Source organism: Triticum dicoccoides, chromosome 4A (genome assembly GCF_002162155.2).
Source record: "Triticum dicoccoides isolate Atlit2015 ecotype Zavitan chromosome 4A, WEW_v2.0, whole genome shotgun sequence".
Lineage (NCBI taxonomy): Eukaryota > Viridiplantae > Streptophyta > Magnoliopsida > Poales > Poaceae > Triticum > Triticum dicoccoides.
In genome coordinates, this window is record NC_041386.1 from 732,263,359 (window position 1) to 732,284,945 (window position 21,587).

The 21,587-nt window shown below is 47.3% G+C and overlaps 1 pseudogene; it reads left to right on the plus strand.

The window, feature by feature from the left end:
* Nucleotides 1-20,806: 20,806 nt before the first annotated feature.
* The window catches only part of LOC119284301, a 2,007-nt pseudogene continuing 1,226 nt past the window's right edge, over nt 20,807-21,587 (plus strand).

Here is a 21,587-nt window from a genome sequence, read left to right on the forward strand (position 1 = left end):
CCAGGGGGCCACATGGGCAGTAGGGGTGTGTGCCTTGGCCTATATGGGGCAAGGGCACCAGCCCCAAGAGGCCCATGCGCCAAGAGATAAGGGAAAAGGGAGAGTCCTAAAAGGGGAAGGCACCTCCTAGGTGCCTTGGGGAGGATGGACTCCTCCCTGGCCTAGCCGCACCCTTCCTTGGAGGAAGGGGCAAGTCTGCACCCCCTCTCCCTTGCCCCTATATAAAGGGAGGGGAGGGAGGGCAGCCGCACCCCTAAGCACTTGGCGCCTCCCTCCCCCTGCTACTCCTCCTCCTCCTCCCGTAGTTGCTTAGCGAAGCCCTGCCGGAGCCCTGCTGCATCCACCACCACGCCGTCGTGCTGCTGGATCTTCATCAACCTCTCCTTCCCCTTGCTGGACCAAGAAGGAGGAGACGTCATTCGCTCCGTACGTGTGTTGAATGCGGAGGTGCTGTCCGTTCAGCACTTGTCATCGGTGATTTGGATCACGGCGAGTACGACTCCATCATCCCCGTTCCATTGAACGCTTCCGCACGCGATCTACGAGTGGTATGTAGATCCAATCACTCTCCCATGATTCTTTTCTTAGATGTACTCATAGATGGATCTTGGTGAAACCGTAGGAAAAATTTTAATTTTCTGCAACATTCCCCAACAGTGGCATCATGAGCTAGGTCTATGCGTAGTTCTCTATTGCACGAGTAGGACACAATTGGTTGTGGGCGTAGATGTTGTCAACTTTCTTGCCGCTACTAGTCTTATCTTGCTTCAGCGGTATTGTGGGATGAAGCAGCCCGGACCGACCTTACACGTATGCTTACGTGAGACTGGTTCCACCGACTGACATGCACTAGTTGCATAAGGTGGCTAGCGGGTGTCTGTCTCTCCCACTTTAGTTGGAGCGGATTCGATGAAAAGGGTCCTTATGAAGGGTAAATAGAAGTTGACAAATCACGTTGTGGCTTTCACATAGGTAAGAAAACGTTCTTGCTAGAACCCTATTGTAGCCACGTAAAACTTGCAACAACAATTAGAGGACGTCTAACTTGTTTTTGCAGCAAGTGTTTTGTGATGTGATATGGCCAAAGTTGTGATGAATGATGAATGATATATGTGATGTATGAGATCATGTTCTTGTAATAGGAATCACGACTTGCATGTCGATGAGTATGACAACCGGCAGGAGCCATAGGAGTTTTCTTTATTTTTTGTATGACCTGCGTGTCATTGAAGAACGCCATGTAAATTACTTTACTTTATTGCTAAACGCGTTAGCCATAGAAGTAGAAGTAGTCGTTGGCGTGACAACTTCATGAAGACACGATGATGGAGATCATGGTGTCATGCCGGTGACAAGATGATCATGGAGCCCCGAAGATGGAGATCAAAGGAGCTATATGATATTGGCCATATCATGTCACTACTATATAATTGCATGTGATGTTTATTATGTTTATGCATCTTGTTTACTTAGAACGACGGTAGTAAATAAGATGATCCCTCATAACAATTTCAAGAAAGTGTTCTCCCTAACTGTGCACCGTTGCTAAAGTTCGTCGTTTTGAAGCACCACGTGATGATCGGGTGTGATAGATCCTTACGTTCACATACAACGAGTGTAAGATAGTTTTACACATGCAAAACACTTAGGTTAACTTGACGAGCCTAGCATGTACAGACATGGCCTCGGAACACAAGAGACCGAAAGGTCGAACATGAGTCGTATGGAAGATACGATCAACATGGAGATGTTCACCGACGATGACTAGTCCGTCTCACGTGATGATCGGACACGGCCTAGTCGACTCGGATCATGTAACGCTTAGATGACTAGAGGGATGTCAAATCTGAGTGGGAGTTCATTAAATAATTTGATTAGATGAACTTTATTATCATGAACAATAGTCTAAAATCTTTGCAAAATGTCTTGTAGATCAAATGGCCAACGCTCATGTCACCATGAACTTCAACGCGTTCCTAGAGAAAACCAAGCTGAAAGATGATGGCAGCAACTATTCGGACTGGGTCCGGAACCTGAGGATTATCCTCATAGCTGCCAAGAAACAATATGTCCTAGAAGCACCGCTAGGTGAAGCACCCATCCCAGAGAACCAAGACGTTATGAACGCTTGGCAGTCTCGTGCTGATGATTACTCCCTCGTTCAGTGCGGCATGCTTTACAGCTTAGAACCGGGGCTCCAAAAGCGTTTTGAGCAACACGAAGCATATGAGATGTTCGAGGAGCTGAAACTAGTTTTCCAATCTCATGCCCGGGTCGAGAGATATGAAGTCTCCGACAAGTTCTACAGTTGTAAGATGGAGGAAAATAGTTCTGTCAGTGAGCACATACTCAAAATGTCTGGGTTGCACAACCGCCTGTCCCAGCTGGACATTAACCTCCCGGACGAGGCGGTCATTGACAGAATCCTTCAGTCGCTCCCACCGAGCTACAAGAGCTTTGTGATGAACTACAATATGCAGGGGATGGTGAAAACTATTCCTGAAGTATTTTCAATGCTGAAGTCAGCAGAAGTAGAAATCAAGAAAGAGCATCAAGTGTTGATGGTCAATAAAACCACTAAGTTCAAGAAGGGCAAGGGTAAGAAGAACTTCAAGAAGGACGGCAAGGACGTTGTCGCGCCTGGTAAGCAAGTTGCCAGGAAGAAGTTAGGCAATGGACCCAAGCCTGAGACTGAGTGTTTTTATTGCAAAGGGAAGGGTCACTGGAAGCGGAACTGCCCCAAATACTTAGCAGACAAGAAGGCCGGCAACACTAAAGGTATATTTGATATGCATGTAATTGATGTGTACCTTACCAGTACTCGTAGTAACTCCTGGGTATTTGATACCGGTGCCATTGCTCATATATGTAACTCACAGCAGGAGCTGCGGAATAAACGGAGACTGGCGAAGGACGAGGTGACGATGCGCGTCGGGAATGGTTCCAAGGTCGATGTGATCGCCGTCGGCACGCTACCTCTACATTTACCTATGGGATTAGTTTTAAACCTCAATAATTTTTATTTAGTGCCGAGTTTGAGCATGAACATTGTATCAGGATCTCGTTTAATACGAGATTGCTACTCATTTAAATCTGAGAATAATGGTTGTTCTATTTATACGAGAGAAATGTTTTATGGTCATGCTCCGATGGTCAATGGTTTATTCTTAATGAATCTTGAACGTAATGTCACACATATTCATAGTGTGAATACCAAAAGATGTAAAGTTGATAACGATAGTCCCACATACTTGTGGCACCGCCGCCTTGGTCATATTGGTGTCAAGCACATGAAGAAGCTCCATGCTAATGGACTTTTAGAGTCTCTTGATTATGAATCATTTGACACATGCGAACCATGCCTTATGGGCAAAATGACCAAGACTCCGTTCTCCGGAATGATGGAGCGAGCAACCAACTTATTGGAAATCATACATACCGATGTGTGCGGTCCAATGAGCGTTGAGGCTCGCGGAGGATATCGTTATGTTCTCACTCTCACAGACGACTTAAGCAGATATGGGTATGTCTACTTGATGAAACACAAGTCTGAGACCTTTGAAAAGTTCAAGGAATTTCAGAATGAGGTGGAGAATGAACGTGACCGAAAAATAAAGTTCTTACGATCAGATTGTGGAGGAGAATATTTAAGTCACGAATTTGGTACACACTTAAGGAAATGTGGAATTGTTTCACAACTCACGCCGCCTGGAACACCTCAGCGTAACAGTGTGTCCGAACGTCGTAATCGCACTCTATTGGATATGGTGCGATCTATGATGTCTCTTACTGATTTACCGCTATCATTTTGGGGATACGCTCTAGAGACAGCTACATTCACTTTAAATAGGGCACCGTCTAAATCCGTTGAGACGACACCGTATGAATTATGGTTTGGGAAGAAACCTAAGCTGTCGTTTCTAAAAGTTTGGGGATGCGATGCTTATGTCAAGAAACTTCAACCTAAAAAGCTCGAACCCAAGTCGGAAAAATGCGTCTTCATAGGATACCCTAAGGAAACCATTGGGTATACCTTCTACCTTAGATCCGAAGGCAAGATCTTTGTTGCCAAGAACGGATCCTTTCTGGAAAAAGAGTTTCTCTCAAAAGGAGTAAGTGGGAGGAAAGTAGAACTCGATGAAGTACTACCTCTTGAACCGGAAAGTAGTGCAGCTCAGGAAAATGTTCCTGTGGTGCCTACACCGACTGGAGAGGAAATTAATGATGATGATCAAGGTACTTCGGATCAAGTTGCTACTAAACTTCGTAGGTCCACTAGGACACGTTCCGCACCAGAGTGGTACGGCAACCCTGTCCTGGAAATCATATTGTTAGACAACGATGAACCTTCGAACTATGAAGAAGCGATGGCGGGCCCAGATTCCAACAAATGGCTTGAAGCCATGCAATCCGAGATAGGATCCATGTATGAAAACAAAGTATGGACTTTGACAGACTTGCCCGATGATCGGCGAGCGATAGAAAACAAATGGATCTTTAAGAAGAAGACGGACGCGGATGGTAATGTTACCATCCATAAAGCTCGACTTGTCGCTAAGGGTTATCGGCAAGTTCAAGGGATTGACTACGATGAGACTTTCTCTCCCGTAGCGAAGCTTAAGTCCGTCCGAATCATGTTAGCAATTGCCGCATACTATGATTCTGAGATATGGCAGATGGACGTCAAAACATCATTCCTTAACGGTTATCTTAAGGAAGAGATGTATATGATGCAGCCGGAAGGTTTTGTTGATCCTAAGAATGCTAACAAAGTATGCAAGCTCCAGCGATCCATTTATGGGCTGGTGCAAGCATCTCGGAGTTGGAACATTCGCTTTGATGAGATGATCAAAGCGTTTGGGTTTATGCAGACTTATGGAGAAGCCTGCGTTTACAAGAAAGTGAGTGGGAGCTCTGTAGCATTTCTCATACTATATGTAGATGACATACTTTTGATGGGAAATGATATAGAACTTTTGGACAACATTAAGGCCTACTTGAATAAGAGTTTTTCAATGAAGGACCTTAGAGAAGCTGCTTACATATTAGGCATCAAAATCTATAGGGATAGATCGAGACGCCTCATAGGTCTTTCACAAAGCACATACCTTGATAAGATTTTGAAGAAATTCAAAATGGATCAGTCCAAGAAAGGGTTCTTGCCTGTTTTGCAAGGTGTGAAATTGAGCTCGGCTCAATGCCCGACCACGGCAAAAGATAAAGAAGTAATGAGTGTCATCCCCTATTCCTCAGCCATAGGATCTATTATGTATGCCATGCTGTGTACCAGACCTGATGTAAACCTTGCCGTAAGTTTGGTAGGAAGGTACCAAAGTAATCCCGGCAAGGAACACTGGATAGCGGTCAAGAATATCCTAAAGTACCTGAAAAGGACAAAGGACATGTTTCTCGTTTATGGAGGTGACGAAGAGCTCGTCGTAAAGGGTTACGTCGACGCTAGCTTCAACTCAGATCTGGATGACTCAAAGTCACAAACCGGATACGTGTATATGTTGAATGGTGGAGCAGTAAGCTGGTGCAGCTGCAAGCAGAGTGTCATGGCGGGATCTACATGTGAAGCGGAGTACATGGCGGCCTCAGAGGCAGCGCATGAAGCAATTTGGGTGAAGGAGTTCATCACCGACCTAGGAGTCATACCCAATGCGTCGGAGCCGATCAAACTCTTCTGTGACAACACTGGAGCTATTGCACTTGCCAAGGAGCCCAGGTTTCACAAGAAGACCAGGCACATCAAGCGTCGCTTCAACTCCATTTGTGAAAATGTTCAAGGTGGGGACATAGAAATTTGCAAAGTGCATACGGATCTGAATGTCGCAGATCCATTGACTAAACCTCTTCCGTGAGCAAAACATGATCAACACCAGAACTCTATAGGTGTTCGATTCATCACAATGTAACTAGATTATTGACTCTAGTGCAAGTGGGAGACTGTTGGAAATATGCCCTAGAGGCAATAATAAAAGGATTATTATTATATTTCCTTGTTCATGATAATTGTCTTTTATTCATGCTATAATTGTATTATCCGGAAATCGTAATACACGTGTGAATACATAGACCACAATATGTCCCTAGTGAGCCTCTAGTTGACTAGCTCATTGATCAACAGATAGTCATGGTTTCCTGACTATGGACATTGGATGTCATTGATAACGGGATCACATCATTAGGAGAATGATGTGATGGACAAGACCCAATCCTAAGCATAGCACAAGATCGTGTAGTTCGTTTTGCTAGAGCTTTTCCAATGTCAAGTATCTCTTCCTTAGACCATGAGATCGTGTAACTCCCGGATACCGTAGGAGTGCTTTGGGTGTACCAAACGTCACAACGTAACTGGGTGACTATAAAGGTGCACTACAGGTGTCTCCAAAAGTGTCTGTTAAGTTGACACGGATCGAGACTGGGATTTGTCACTCCGTACGACGGAGAGGTGTCACTGGGCCCACTTGGTAGTGCATCCTCATAATGAGCTCAAAGTGACCAAGTGGTTGGTCACGTGATCATGCATTACGGTACGAGTAAAAGTGACTTGCCGGCAACGAGATTGAACGAGGTATTGGGATACCGACGATCAAATCTCGGGCAAGTAAAATACCGATTGACAAAGGGAATTGTATACGGGGTTGTTTGAATCCTCGACATCGTGGTTGATCCGATGAGATCATCGAGGAGCATGTGGGAGCCAACATGGGTATCCAGATCCGGCTGTTGGTTATTGCCCGAGAGCCGTCTCGGTCATGTCTACGTGTCTCCTGAACCCGTAGGGTCTACACACTTAAGGTTCGGTGACGCTAGGGTCGTATGAATATGAGTATGCAGCAAACCGAATGTTGTTCGGAGTCCCGGATGAGATCCCGGACGTCACGAGGAGTTCCGGAATGGTCCGGAGGTAAAGATTTATATATGGGAAGTCTTATTTTGGTCGCCGGAAAAGTTTCGCGCATTATCGGTATTGTACCGGAAGTGCCGAAAGGGGTCCGGGGGTCCACCAGGGGTCCACCCGTCCTGGGGGGGGGGCACATGGGCAGTAGGGGTGTGCGCCTTGGCCTATATGGGCCAAGGGCACCAGCCCCAAGAGGCCCATGCGCCAAGAGATAAGGGAAAAGGGAGAGTCCTAAAAGGGGAAGGCACCTCCTAGGTGCCTTGGGGAGGATGGACTCCTCCCTGGCCTGGCTGCACCCTTCCTTGGAGGAAGGGGCAAGGCTGCGGCCCCCCTCTCCCTTGCCCCTATATAAAGGGAGGGGAGGGAGGGGCAGCCGCACCCCTAAGCACTTGGCGCCTCCCTCCCCCTGCTACTCCTCCTCCTCCTCCCGTAGTTGCTTAGCGAAGCCCTGCCGGAGCCCTGCTGCATCCACCACCACGCCGTCGTGCTGCTGGATATTCATCAACCTCTCCTTCCCCTTGCTGGATCAAGAAGGAGGAGACGTCATCCACTCCGTACGTGTGTTGAACGCGGAGGTGCTGTTCGTTGAGCACTTGTCATCGGTGATTTGGATCACGGCGAGTATGACTCCATCATCCCCGTTCCATTGAACGCTTCCGCACGCGATCTACAAGTGGTATGTAGATGCAATCACTCTCCCATGACTCGTTGCTTAGATGTACTCATAGATGGATCTTGGTGAAACCGTAGGAAAAATTTTAATTTTCTGCAACGTTCCCCAACAGTATGTGCGACAGGTTCGTTGAGCTGGACGAAGATCGGCGCTTCAGCATTATGCTCGAGGAGACCTTCGATGTTGAAACGGTACGCAACAACGACAAGAGTTTTTTTTGTAATTAAGCATGACTTCAACTATTTCTACGTCTAATTTTCATCTTTTACAATTCGACTAGTTTATCCCAGGCCATGCAAGACGCTATGTCTTGGAGAGGATGGGTTTTGAAGACCATGAAAATTTTGAAACAAAGAAAATACACCTAAGGACCCATCATGATATGGATTTTGAAGTAAATCTGTACAATGCTCAGAGCGTAACCCATTTTGGTTGCCAAAATTGGGAAGCACTTTGCAAAATGTATGGTTTTTATGAGGGTATGATTGTCACCATGGATCTTGGTGATCTTGACATCGAGCAAGACAATATGGACATTTGGGTCCTTGTTGATACGCTTCCGATTCTACCGCAATGTGAGTTTCTCAAACATAGTTATTAACTAATTTATATTGTTTATTTCAAAATAGTTGACAACTTATTTCCATTGACAGCTTATTTTGAATCTTCAAAGAATGTGCAGAAGATGGTAGACAAAACTCACTACACTGATGGCTCCGAATTAACTTATAAGGAGAAAAGTCATCTGATTGCTTATTGTACTTTTCTTGAGAATTACAATACCTATTATCGAACTCCTCCAAATTATGGTAAATAAGTGCCACTAGTGCACATGTTGAATCACGGTAACTTCTATGGAGATACCCTGGTAAGATTTTTTACTATTACGACATCCGTGCATCTTTTGCATACTTCTAAAACTAGTACATCATTGCTAACTACGAAGTTATTACTATGTTTTTCAACAGGAAATCCCGATGGATTGTGTGCCTCATCTGATGTATCAAATGGTCGCCTTGCAGTTATGAACATACAGCCAGGTGAATCTAAGGAGCTCACCTGTGCATATCAGATTTCTAAAAGCGGTGAACACATGCTAATCAAAGAATGGAAAAAATGTTTGGACATTCGCAAGGAGGTTCTTGGAAGTAACATTAAGCGAAAGGAAAGAATTGGAGACAGGATAATCTCCATTCTCCATAATGGAGAGTCAGGGGCTATCTTGTTTTTTGCTATGTTACCTTAGAGAATATAGTAGGTCCTATGAGGTCCTAAGAGAATGTAGTAGGTCCTATGTGATGTCTCATTGATGAAAACGATGATCTTGAGGAGGTGTTATATGACAATGATGTATTATGTTGATAAGTTGTTAATGATATGATATGATATTTATTATATCACTGGGTGAAAGAACCGCGGATTAGTTTCACGTGGATGTCCATCCACTTGAAACTAGTCCACGGTTGTTTCACCTACTCATTATGATGTAAAAACAGTCTCTAAATTCCTGTTGTATGAAAAATTGTGTAAAGGTGTATGAAATACAACATGAAATAAAAAAGAAATAAAATACTAAATAATAGTAGTAGCGCGGGCAAGGAGGAGCGCTACTACTAATTACCTGCAGCGCTGCTCTGGAGAAGCGCTACTACTAGATCATTTTAGCAGCAACACGGGTCTAGGCGCGCTGCTGCTAAGCTTTAGCTGTAGCGCCTTATCAGTAGCGCTCCTTCCCGCGCTACTGATAGGCCTAAAACCCGCGCTGCTGCTAGGCTTTTCCCTGGTAGTGTAGAGCCTCTCGGGGACGGTGATCGGCACAGGTAGGTAGCCCCGGTGAACTGCATCTTCGCTTCGACTGGATCTTGGGAGTTGGGACGGCTCGGACGGCTTGTGGTGAAGAAGGAGCTGGGTGGTAGATGGGAGACGAAGGAGAGTGTCGGTGTCAAAACCGGCGGATCTCGGGTAGGGGGTCCCGAACTGTGCGTCTATGCGGATGGTAACAAGAGACAAGGGACACTATGTTTTTACCCAGGTTCAGGCCCTCTCGATGGAGGTAAAACCCTACTCCTGCTTGATTAATATTGATGATATGGGTAGTACAAGAGTAGATCTACCACGAGATCAGAGAGGCTAAACCCTAGAAGCTAGCATATGGTATGATTGTTGTTCGTCCTACAGACTAAAACCCTCCGGTTTATATAGACACCGGAGAGGGTTAGGGTTACACAGAGTCGGTTACAACGGAAGGAGATCTACATATCCGTATCGCCAAGCTTGCCTTCCACGCCAAGGAAAGTCCCATCCGGACACGGGACGAAGTCTTTAATCTTGTATCTTCATAGTCCAGGAGTCTGGCTAAAGGTCATAGTCCGGCCATCTGGACACCCCCTAATCCAGGACTCCCTCAGTAGCCCCTGAACCAGGCTTCAATGACGACGAGTCCGGCGCGCATATTGTCTTCGGCATTGCAAGGCGGGTTCCTCCTCCGAATACTTCATAGAAGATTTTGAACACAAGGATAGTGTCCCGCTCTGCAAAATAATTTCCACATAACACCGTAGAGAGAATAATATTTACACAAATCCAGTCTGCTGACGTATTCCGGAGCGTGTCATCACACCACAGCCAAACCTTTATTCGAATCATTTTTATTGCCCCACCTCAGCGCGTTTAGCGAGGCGGTTTCCTTGGCACGTCTTGTCAAAGCAGAGATCGTGTCCCCTTATTCCGGGATTCTCATCAATACGAACGTGGGTAATCCAACCGTGCTCGTTGGCACGCCTCCTGTATCGATGGCGAGCCCCGAACGGTCACGGGGAGGGCTCCTAGTATTCAACCTCTTTATAAAGAGACCAAGGCCCCGCTCCTTTTTCTCAATCTCAATCGAATCCGCCCCTCGCCTCAAGTTCCAACACCCAAAGCTCCAGATTCAGGCGCTTCGGACCTTCGATGATGTCCGGCTCCGACCTTCAAGGCCGGTGGATGCCTTCCTCAGTCAAAGAAGACGTCCTAAAGCTAAGAGATGCCAGGTATCTAACCGGCGAAATCTCGCATAGGCTGCCTGCCCAAGGGTAGGTTATTCCCACTCCCAAGCCCGGTGAAAGCGTGGTGTTCGCATCTCACTTCCTTCGGGGGCTAGGCTTCCCGACGGACCCCTTCATGAGGGGGCTCATGTTTTCTTACGGGCTGGAATTTCACAACTTGGATCCAGAGTCCATCCTCCACATCTCATCGTTCATCGTCGTATGCGAAGCCTTCCTCCTCATTACCCCTCACTTCGGATTGTGGCTCAAGACCTTCAAGGTGAAGCCGAAGATGATCAAGGGGCAACAAGCAGAGTGCGGAGGGGCGGTTATAAGCAAGAGTGCCGACGCTTCATGGCCCAAGGTCTCTTTTCAAGAGGAGTTCGGTCTATGGCAACAAGAGTGGTTTTATATCACAGCTCCCAGGGGCACCAAATGGGTGGCGCCACCTGCCTTTCGCTCGGGTCCTCCACCGCGGTTGGCGTCATGGGTCAATAAAGGGCTTGACTGGGGGCCGTCCAAGGACGTGCCCTCGCTGCAGGGTCGTATTCGAGACCTCCTAGAGAGAGAGAGATCAATCTGGTCGTAGTAGCGCAGGTCATGTTGATTCGTCGCATCCTGCCCTGCAAACGTCGCCCCCTCCGCCTGTGGGAGTTCAATCCGGAGGGACCACGAGCTCTCCAACATTTTATGGGCGCAACACCCGGATCACAAGCAATGTGTCCGGACTTGACCGAGGACGCAGGTCTGAGCTGCAATCGCCCGGATACTCAAGTAAGTAGTCCTGTACCGAGACACACTATCCGTATATTTGTCATAAACTTGCCCTTAAAAGAGTTGTCCCTTAAACAGGAGTGGATAGCGAAAGCAAAACTGATCAGGTGTCCGGCCCCCCTCCCTGAGACCACGCCGGATCCCGTGCTAACCAGGATGCTGGAGGCTGCGCCTTTGGAAGAAGGCGAAGGGGCGAACAAGGAAGCTACTGCCTCCGCGAAGGAGGTTATCAAGAAAGGAGGGATCGAGAATTCCTCCATCCAAGGGGAGAAGAGGACCGCCTCTGAAGATCCGGAGACCAAGGCCTCAAAGCGGGGGAAGAAATCTTCGCCAGAGGGTCCTGCGCCGGGAGATGCCCCTGCCGCACTATTTCCCCAAGGAGATCAGCCCTCCAGCGAGCCGTAAGTAGAGAGGGGAGTTTTTTTTTTTTAATAAGAGACATCCCAGTTTTATTTCTGAAGATGACCGAAATTTTACCTTGTAGTTCGGATCTCAGCCCTTCTCAGCAAAGCTCATCTTCAGGGGACCTTCGTCCGGAGATGATGGAGAGCGGAACACCTCCCCCTGCCGTACCGCCTTGCGAGGCGGGCAACCCTGAAGTGTCGTCACGAAGGGTTTCTCCGAATCCGGCAGAGCCGGAAAGCAGCCATGTGGCTCCCCAAAGCCCTCCGTGTCCGGTCTTCGAAAAAGGCCATCGGACGGGTCCGGCACCATCCGGTGCACGGTCGAAGGGGCTGAAGGATCTGCTCGGGCGAGCATCTATCTCAGAAGAACACCGTGCATTGATGGGCATGGTGATTGAAAGGATTTCATCCACGGAGAGCGGGTTGCACGAGGCCGTCAGGAGTTTACTGACAGGCTTTGAGGTACACAAAATGATGTGCCTTTTGACAGTTCCGCATATAAAAGATGCACCCTGTATAGATAGTAGCCCCTGAGACTCGGTGCGTTGTCAAAAATGACAGCGTGCCGAGGATCATAACCCCAGTTATAATATGTCAACCTTCCTATGTAGGTGGCGGAGCGTCCGGTGGCTAGCCGGACTGATGAATTTGCCGAACTAAAGCGGCAACTTGATGTGGCGGATGCCGACATCGCGCTTGTCAATAAGCGGCTTGATGAGTCACAAGGTATGCAGTTTCTCCGCGGACACCTGGTAAGGGAGCTTGATGCCCGTGCCTTACAACATGTATGCTTGATGCAGATGGTGCCGCTGCCATGGAGAACCTTCCGGCGGAGCTTGCCCGAGCCAAGGAGCGGGCCAGAAAAAGTGATGCGGCTTCCTTAAAGGCAGCCGAAGAGCTAAAAGCCGAATAGGCTGCTCATTGCCGAAGCAAGAAGGAAATGGCCGTGAAGTTGAAGAATGCTGCCGACCGCTGCAAGCTTCTTGAAAAAGAAGGTCGGGTGGAGCAAGAGGACCTGAAGAAGGCCACCACCAAGGTCAAGGGCGTACGCTCTGCGATGAGAGCTATGAAGGAGGAGCTACGTCAGGCCGAAGATATCGCAGCTGGAAAGCCCTTTCTGCTGCGGAGGAAGTTCACGGATCCTAAATATGCTCAGTTGGACCGGCTGTGGAGTGCGGAGGATGCTTATCTGGACTTGGCGGCGAGCGCCGCTGACGCGGCCGAACACTTCGGAGATCAAAAGGATCACGAGATGGAAGAGCTTTTTTGGTCGCAGTTCCGTAATCCAGAGCGTCCACTTCCATTAGCCGATCGTTTGGCCGAATGGGCGGAGCTGAATAGATTGTCCGGACTTGCCATGAAGAATGTCGTGACTCATTTGTGGCCGAAAAGGCCCGAGCCGAAGAGTTATTTTGGCTTGGTGCAGCAGTTTCTTGGTGCGGTGCCGCATATCAAAGCAATGAAGCGGTCAACATGCATAGAGGATGCGCGGATGGCTCTTGCCCATGTCAAGACATACTGGGCGGAGATGAAGGCCACCGATGCTGCATCCCAAGATTGGGACGGAAGCCGAGTACCTGTCGAGCACTATTTTTAGGAAGTTCTGCAGGGCGCTCGTTTAATAGAGACGCAGTGCTCGAAGGATATTATGTTCGAATAACATGTATTATTGTGAAACAATGTTTCGATGAAATATACAAGCTTTTTATACTTGTGCATTCAAGAATTAAAATACCTCCTGTGCGACCGTTAATGTATATGTGTATATAACCTGAAAGATGGCAGTCTTTGGCTTAAGCCCCCACGCATATAATGGGGGGGGTGTTTGCAGAAAGCACCTTTTCACACTTGATCCAACGTCTTGGTCCTACAAAGGAGGTGATAGCGTAGCAAACTAGGCAACCGAACTATAATGCTTTATCACTTTCACTTAGCCATAGGAGTTCGACAGTGGGGCTACTATATAGCCCCTAGGGGCACCGCGCTCACCCGAATTCGGGGCGCGTATGTGCCTGACCGGGAAGCGGCCCTTCGTCAATGCGGAGGAATTCTAAATATTCCAGCGGGTCATCGAGTGGTTGACCAGTCTCACGCTATATCATGACAGTCAGTTTTCGGCTTTCTCTACTGAGGTGCTCGCCTGGCCGAACCGGGGCACAATCGCAGTAGTTCTCCTGGTGCCGCATTAGCCGATAGAGCGGAACGTAAGGCAGCAAAACGCAGGAGCCGGGCAAACCCAACATTTGACCAAAGACATGATTCGGAGCTGATGCATATAAGGCCTAACTCGAGACGCTGAACACTCCCTAAGGTATTCGGTCTTTATGAAAACGGGCCAAACAACGCCCTTGGTAATAAGCCCCTGGTGTCCAGGTATGCGCAAAATTCTGACGTGGCCTATGCCAAAACGCCAGCCTCCTCCTCGGTTATGGCAAGAAACCGGGGCATGTGTATCAACAAGAGATAGTAAGAAAGGTTTACGCAGGGTCTTAATCTGAAAAGAATCCTTGCAACGGGTCCCTACTGCACGTATGCCCCTGTGTCTCCGTTGTGCCGTATCCTGGACGGGTGTAGCACGGCGTTCATCTGTAAAAGAGAGGAACTTAGTTGAAAAAGATCATGCGAAAATGTACGTTATATTAAATAAACGAAGTACAATTAAAAAATGAATAAAATTGAGCTTTATTGTCTCTTGTTGTGCATGCACAGAGCCCCTTGTACGGGGGTATGCGTCTAGTAAGCCCTTGTATGTTTACGCCGGACTCGTCCAGCCATGTCCGGGGTCTGGACGACCTGTCTAAGTGCTTGTATTGGTGAAGCCGCTTTATTGTGTGGCTGTCAAGGCAACCGCACCATTTTCCGGACTCGAGGAACACTCGATGTTTCCCTTTAACGAGATAATGCCGCGTGATCCGGGCATTTTAAGTGTAAGAGATGCATAATGCGGTATTGCGTTAAAGTGGGCGAAAGCTTCGCGTCCCAATAGTGCTTGATAGCTACTTGTGAATGGGGCGAGGTGGAAGGTTAACTTTTCGCGGCGGAAGTTGTCGGGTGAGCCGAACACAACTTCTAGTCGTAGAGAGCCCGTACAATGGGCATATGGGCCTGGCATTACCCCTTGAAAGGAAGTGTTGTTGTGGCGAAATTTGGTTGGGTCTATCCCCATTTTGCGGATTGTGTCCTGATATAGCAAGTTTAGATCACTGCCGCCGTCCATTAGGACTTGAGTAAATTGGAGTCCGCTAATTATCAGATCTAATATCAAGGCAGTCCAACCTGCATTCCGTATACTTCTAGAGTAATCCTGATGGTCGAAGGTGATTGGTTTTAACAACCAATGGCGGGACTCCTCTGGGATAGGCCGTATGGGGCGCGCCTCTATGGGCGCCGCTCTATTTTTCCCCTTTGTCACGTAAAGTGAGTTTACTGTTTTGATTTCTTGTGGGAAATTCTTTTGTTTTCCGGTGCTCTGCTTGTGGGGTTCGTCATCGTTCTCGCTTGGTGTGTCGAGCCCCTTGTGTTCGGCGTTGAGTTTGCTGGACTGCTTGAAGACCCAACAATCTCTGTGGGTATGGTTTGCAGGCTTCCCGGGAGTACTGTGGATTTGGCATATCTTGCCCAAGATTTTGTTTAAGTTGGATAGCTTGTCCCTGTTATCCTTAAGGGGCAGCTTTTTATGATTCTGCCGAGAGCTTTTGAATCCAGCGTTGACTGTCGTGCTCTTCGGGCTATTTCCCTTGGTCCGACGCTGGTCCTTGCTGCGTCGTGGTGTCCCGTTTCCATCCCTGACTTCGGATGTACTTGGGTCGCTGGTACTGCATCTTGCCAGCCAGCTATCCTCTCCCGCACAAAAGCGGGTCATGAGGCTTGTTAATGCGGCCATTGTTCTTGGCTTTTCTTGGCCGAGGTGTCTGGCGAGCCATTCGTCTCGGACATTGTGCTTGAAGGCTGCTAAGGCTTCGGCGTCCGGATAGTCGACTATTTGATTCTTTTTAGTAAGGAATCTGTTCTAGAATTTCCGGGCTGATTCTCCGGGTTGTTGAGTTATGTGACTTAAATCATCTGCATCCGGAGGTCGGACATATGTCCCTTGAAAATTTGCCTGAAAAGCATCCTCGAGCTCTTCCCAACTTCCAATGGTGTTTTCTAGAAGGCCTTTAAGCCAATGGCGGGCTGGCCCTTTGAGCTTGAGGGGTATGTATTTTATGGCGTGGAGATCATCTCCTCTAGCCATGTGTATGTGGAGGATGTAATCCTCGATCCAGACTCCGGGGTCTGTTGTTCCGTCGTATGCCTCTATGTTTACGGGCTTGAATCCCGCTCGAAATTCATGATCCAGCACCTCATCGGTGAAACATAGGGGGTGTGCGGCACCCCTATATCTGGGTGTGCCGTGATGTTCGGATATTTGATGTGTTGCATTGCTTACTAGAACTTGCTTTCTGGGCCCACAGATAGATCTGGCCAGGCCCTCCTTTTGATGCGAATCCTTGTGCGGATCGAGTGCCGGCTTGTGTACGACGCCGTTTGCCGCTCTCTGTTTTCCATGGGGTTGTCCATCCGACCGGGTGGCCTCCTTGTTTTTTGATCGCGGGGGCTCTATGGCCTTCTCATCAAATTCGGGCAGTAGTTTTCGCTTTGGGTAGCTCTTTGTTCGGCGACTGTTGCCGTATTTGTCTGCGGTGTTGAGTACTTTGCTCCATCTGATTCTGGGTGCATCTTCCGCTGTTTTGAGCTTCCGCTTCTGCTTTTTCAGGCTACGTGCAGTGGCGACGAGCCTTTTGTGGAGGTCTTTCTGTTCCAGCAACTTGTCCGGCGTGAGATCGTCCGGACTGTTATCTTCGCCGGGGACGGGTTGTTTATCCAAGTTGCCCTATACGGGCGGTTGCTCGATAGCATGTTCTTCGTCCCCCGTTTCGCCCTGCTCTATGGCTGGGTCTGGATGGTTGTTGTCTTTGTCGAGGCGGGACTTTGAGCGGCGTTTATGTCGCCGTTTTGACTGTTTTTCGAGGGAATGATCCTTCGTAGCGTCCCGTTGTTCCTCGTCGTCGCTTCCTTTAGGTGTGTCCACCATGTATACATCGTGAGATGAGGTGGTTCTCCAGTGCCCTATAGGTGCTGGTTCATGTTCCTCCCCTACATCGTCGTCCATATCGTCGATGTCTTCGGGGTCGAAGTCGAGCATGTCGGTTAAATCATCGGCAGTGGCTACGAAGTGGGTGGTGGGTGGGCTTTGAATTTCTTCGTCGTCCGCATCCCAACCTTCCTGACCATAATCCGGCCAGGGCTCTCCTGATAAAGAGAGAGACTTTAGTGAATTCAGGATGTCGCCAAAGGGCGAGTGCTGAAAGATGTCCACGACAGTGAATTCCATGATCGGCGCCCAATCGGATTCGATTGGCGGGGGCGCGAAAGGATCGGAGTCCGGGGAGGAGTCCGACACCTTGGAGTCACGAGCTTCGCAAAGGACGGGGTAGGTGTACGGCTCAATTGCCGTATAGATTGCAGCCCCCGAGGCGGTGTCCAGCCACCCGTTCTTGATAGGCGCAGTCGGCTCCGAGCTAAGGGTCGGAGCGGACACTGGTGCGGCCTCCAGGACACCGTTCGGCGGCAGAGCTAGATCATGCCCATCGTAACAGTGCGGTGCGCTTGGCTGTGGCTCGAACCCGTCGAAGATCAAGTCTCCGCGGACGTCAGCCGTGTAGTTCAAACTTCCAAATCTGACCTGGTGGCCAGGGGTGTAGCTTTCAATCTGCTCGAGATGGCCAAGCGAATTGGCCCGCGGTGCAAAGCCGCCGAATACGAAGATCTGTCCAGGGAGAAAAGTCTCACCTTGGAGCGCATTATTGTTGATGATCGGAGGTGCCATCGGGCCTAAATATGACGACACAGAGGAACTCTCAATGAAAGCACCAATGTCGGTGTCAAAACCGGCGGATCTCGGGTAGGGGGTCCCGAACTGTGCGTCTAGGCGGATGGTAACAGGAGACAAGGGACACGATGTTTTTACCCAGGTTCGGGCCCTCTCGATGGAGGTAAAACCCTACTCCTGCTTGATTAATATTGATGATATGGGTAGTACAAGAGTAGATCTACCACGAGATCAGAGAGGCTAAACCCTAGAAGCTAGCCTATGGTATGATTGTTGTTCGTCCTACGGACTAAAACCCTCCAGTTTATATAGACACCGGAGAGGGTTAGGGTTACACAGAGTCGGTTACAACGGAAGGAGATCTACATATCCGTATCGCCAAGCTTGCCTTCCACGCCAAGGAAAGTCCCATTCGGACACGGGACGAAGTCTTCAATCTTGTATCTTCATAGTCCAGGAGTCCGGCCAAAGGTCATAGTCCGGCCATCCGGACACCCCCTAATCCAGGACTCCCTCAGAGAGTGAGACACTACAAGAAATATGTCAACTTGTGACCACCACTATTGGTCACTGAATAGTCATTGTTTTCCATTTGTGACCTTTTTGTGACCAAAAACAGAAGGTCAAAAGCTGGCCGTCGTAAACTGAAATTAACGATTTCTTCTGGAATGGTCGTAGACGTTTATGACCAAAAAAACGTCGTAGATTTAACGACCAATTATTTTGGTCAATAACAATCCGCCCACACCACGTCAGATCCACAGTGGCAAGCTGATGTGGCAGAATTACGACCAAATGAAAATGTCGTAAAATAGAATCAGCCCGGTCCATTTCGGCCGTCTACATGGGCCGAGCCCAACAATTCAGCCTTTTATATATTTTTTTCTTATTAATTTCGGTCAGCTATATGGGCCAGTCCCAACTATTCGGGCTTTTTAATTTCTGGGCAATGGCCTTTTTGCCTCAACAGCTTCAGTTTTTTTCCACTAGTCAAATGGGTCCTAGTTGTAAGGTTCTGGTAAGTGGGTCCCAGCTAGCAAGGTCATATTCTTCATATTTCAATTTAACAGTAAATAAATAACCAATATTTAAATTGGCACAAACAAAAAACACATGTAATACTTCAGATTCAGTACAGGGCTCTTGCTGTACAAATAATAGGTAATAAGCTCTAACATATACAGTACTTTACAAGATCTACAAGCTCTACACGTAACCAAGGTTTACGCGCCGTAACCAAGCTCCAACATATACAAGCTCTACCAGAAGCTCTACAAGTGTAATAACTAGCTACAAGCTCTAAAAGTATGGCAATCACGGTTACAAGCTCCACATGTGTACGGTTACGAGCTATATTCTTCAGCATGGAGCTCTTTCGATAGCGATCGTAAACGACACTTGCTCCTGTCAGAACGGTGATATGCCTTCCACGGTTGCCATGTTACATGTATCAACATAGAAGAATTAGCGTTAAAAAAATCAGCAGAGAAGAATTAGAAAAACTGGAACCAATATACCAAGAAGAGACCATAAAAAATGACAGTTATTTAGATTAGAATGAAGACACAAGTTCAGCTAGTACCATGCTTTTTGTCCTCCATCTAGTTAAAATGAGATAGTAGCAGCAACAATTCAAATAATTGAGCAATTTAAAACAGCACCAACAATTTAGGGTTGAGAAAAGCTACAGGGGCTCTAAGTTTTGACTTAAACAGCAGCAGCAGCAATTTGAAACAGCAGGAGGGAAGCAGCAGTTGACTGGAACAATAGTAGGAGGGAACATTATTGAGAAGCAACAGCAGCAGCCATACTGAGAACGGAAACAACAACAGTACTAAGAAGCAACAACAGCATCAGTTTTGACTTGACGGAGAAGCAACAGCAGCAACATTATTGAGAAGCAACAACACCAACGAGAAGAAAAACGCAATCGGCAGAGCGAACTTCGCCAAAAGAAGACGCCATGGTCACCAAATCGAATCTCACCTTCCACGCTCAGGGCGGGAGGTACAATAATGGCCATCCTTCGGCTAAACAAAAGTTATCCTTTTCGAATTGCAATTGTATTCCATATGGAATATCTAGAACGATAAATAATTATTAAATACTCAAAATACTTAATATTGATAGAAAAAAAGGATGTATTATTGCTTGATATGTCTTTGCTCGGTATGCCCGGTTATGGAGTAATTCATTCAATTCCCATATCGAAAAAAAATATTTTTATAATATTTGCTTGCTCCCAAAAAGTGTTTTTCCTCATGGTTTCTTCTATTAAATTTGGACCCATAAAAAAATCAACTTTTTACTTCTTATGTACTGTTCAACTGTGAGCATGTGGCCCCAAGGGCCGAAACACCGCCCACACCACGCTTTCTCGGATTAGCCTTTTCCCTAGCGGGCTTTTCTGGCCCTCCTCAATAACGTTGTACTATGATATAGCCCTCCATGTTGTAGTGTAACATTGAATACATAACTGTGTTGGTATAATATTAAATCTTAAAGTTGACTGTTTGTACAACTCAAACATCTGTCATGAAACAATGCACCAATGTTGGTGGAACTATACTTTCTAGTGGAAACAAGTTGTGTTTCAAATTTTAGTTTGGCGATCTTGGTGATGCGAATGTATAGAAAAGATTCTGATAATGTATTCAAAAAATGATAATCTTGCATTTGAATTTTTTAAATGTGCATAGAAATTTTGTGACCATATATTACAAAAATATTTAATTTGTATTGGAAATATGTTAGACGTGTATTAGAAAAATGTTGTTGCATATACAAAATATATAGACTAATAACCAAAGGAAAAAGAAGAAACCCAAAAAAAGAAACATAGTGGACAAACTAAAAAAGAAAATGAAAAAAAAAAAGAAACAAAATGCAAGAAAGAATGAAAAAAACAGAGGGAAAAAACAGAAAATGAAAAACCGGCTCGAGTAGCCTCAAGTAGGACGCGCCCCTACTACTTACTATGAATGGGACCTGGGCAGTGTAGCTAGTAGCGCCCAATATGACGCGGGGAGGGGAAACCTCCATCGAGCCGCCCGGTTTCAGAATTGGAAGAAGTAGTAGGAGGTTCACCATCAGAAAGCCATGGGACAACAAACTCTCTTAAAGCTTTCTTCGAATAAGTCTTTCGCTCGGCTAATGCGAGATATAGCGCTCGCGGCCCAGGAAGCAACTCTTTCCTGCCAGGCCGTAACAAGCCCTATGCACTTCTCACCTATGCACTTCCATTCAGCTTATCTGTGCCATGCCGTTAATAATACATATCATTCTCATATATGCACCTCTGCTACGTTATTTCCAGAAAATCATTGCGAGATTTAAGCTTACTAAGAAAACTTAGAGCTGCAGCCCCTTAATTTTTGATTCTGTTCTCTGTTAGACGGTTGCGCTGCTCTTCTTTGCTGAGGAATATTCTACCACCGGTGCTTCGATTTCCTCTCCGGCCGTGATGACGTCCCCTGGCTCCCTGGCGATGACCCTAACCCACTCAAGGTGATAATCCCCGGCCCTGATCTTTCCGTCACATGTGCATTCCATCCTACTTATGAACCAGCTCCAGGCGCCACTTCTACCTCGCCCCTTGTTCTCATTCCATCCTACTAATTGACCCTCTTGACATCCCCAGCTCCGGGCGCCACTTCTACCTTGCAGTCCACCGCCTTCAGTTTAAGATGGTGTGTGTCCAACATTCCTCTGACCGTGCATATTTGGGTTCCCCTCGGATGATAACTGTGTCTAATTAACCAGCCACAGATCGAGTAGACTGAACCTTTGATTGTTGTTAAGCAGTGAAAGTGATTGTTTTCAGTGTGCAGAGGACACTACTGGAGCTCCTAGGCGTTATCTCTGATCGCCACGGCGCGCTGCCCATCGCCATATGTGTTTCATCCAGGTTCTGTACTGCTGTTGCCCCCCCCCC